We start from the raw sequence: 1,061 nt of genomic DNA on the forward strand, positions 1-1,061 counted from the left end.
AGCACGAAGAGTGTAAAAGATTTCACACTTGAGACAGGATTTGCCCAAATCAAGGTTTTCCTGTACCTGGGGTCTTCCCTTGCCCTGAGTGCTAAGCTGGCTTTGACCCTCAGTTCTGCAATAACCCTTAGGTTCTTTGTACTTCAGTGGGGTGAGTTGTCCAGTGTTGACTCAGCCCTCAGTCACTACCTCTGAGTCTTGCACACCCCAAACTCAATTTTGGTTTGTCCTGACACTCAGTTTGCAGAGTTGGTTTTCTGTTTTTTGGATCTTTGCTCTATCTCTGATTTTACTCTCACTACCCATTCCCCATGCTACTATAGTTGTCAAACCTCCAGTATATAAAGGACCAGCATGTTAGCTGAGGACCAGCAGGCTCAAACAACACATGGGGAAGTTGCCTGATGGGTACAAGGCTGCCACCAGTATGGTAGGTGCTGCTCAGTGGTGCCATCATAGACGACTTAGGAGTGATGTTCCAGAGCCATGTTCTCTAGATGCCGAGTGCAGGGGCTAGTCCTATTTCCCAAAATTCTTTTGAAATTAGATGCTAGCTTAATTTTTATAAATAATACTTTTGCTTAAAAGATAGAGAAGTTTTCTGATTATAAAAGTAAAGCATGTTTATTATAATTTGGAAACACAAAACATTATTGAGAAAGCACATTATCTGTGACTTACCACGTAGAAATAATCACTGTTAACATTTAGACCTCATTTAAAAAGCACAAGGTGGGAGCCATGACTTATGTGGTGTGTGTGGGCTTAGAAGCCATGGGGAGTACTTTCTTCCTAATCAAGGGGACTGCCAAATTTGTCTCCTTCAGACAGCTAGGTCTAGGGCTGGACATTATAGTCCTGGTTGTGAGCCATCCTCCCTGTTGTTGTCAAAGCATCTTCCTAAGGCACAAATCCCATCTGTCACTTCCCTGCTTAGGCTGATTCCCATTGACTTCCTGAGCCTTCCAGATAAAGTTCATCCTTTTAGCATGACACACACGCTTCCTTCTCTTCTCTTCTCTTCTCTTCTCTTCTCTTCTCTTCTCTTCTCTTCTCTTCTC

General features: G+C 43.2%; 1 non-coding gene across 1 annotated transcript; it reads right to left on the minus strand.

Moving 5' to 3' along the window:
- Positions 1-703: 703 nt before the first annotated feature.
- On the minus strand, positions 704-834 carry LOC139001481 (U6atac minor spliceosomal RNA). Its single transcript, XR_011470048.1, has one exon. It is a non-coding gene; the product is annotated as a U6atac minor spliceosomal RNA (small nuclear RNA).
- Between the last annotated feature and the right edge of the window lie 227 nt (positions 835-1,061).

This window comes from Myotis yumanensis, unplaced genomic scaffold (assembly GCF_028538775.1).
Source record: "Myotis yumanensis isolate MYYU_CA2020_CCGP unplaced genomic scaffold, mMyoYum1.0.hap1 SCAF_1, whole genome shotgun sequence".
Classification (NCBI taxonomy): domain Eukaryota; kingdom Metazoa; phylum Chordata; class Mammalia; order Chiroptera; family Vespertilionidae; genus Myotis; species Myotis yumanensis.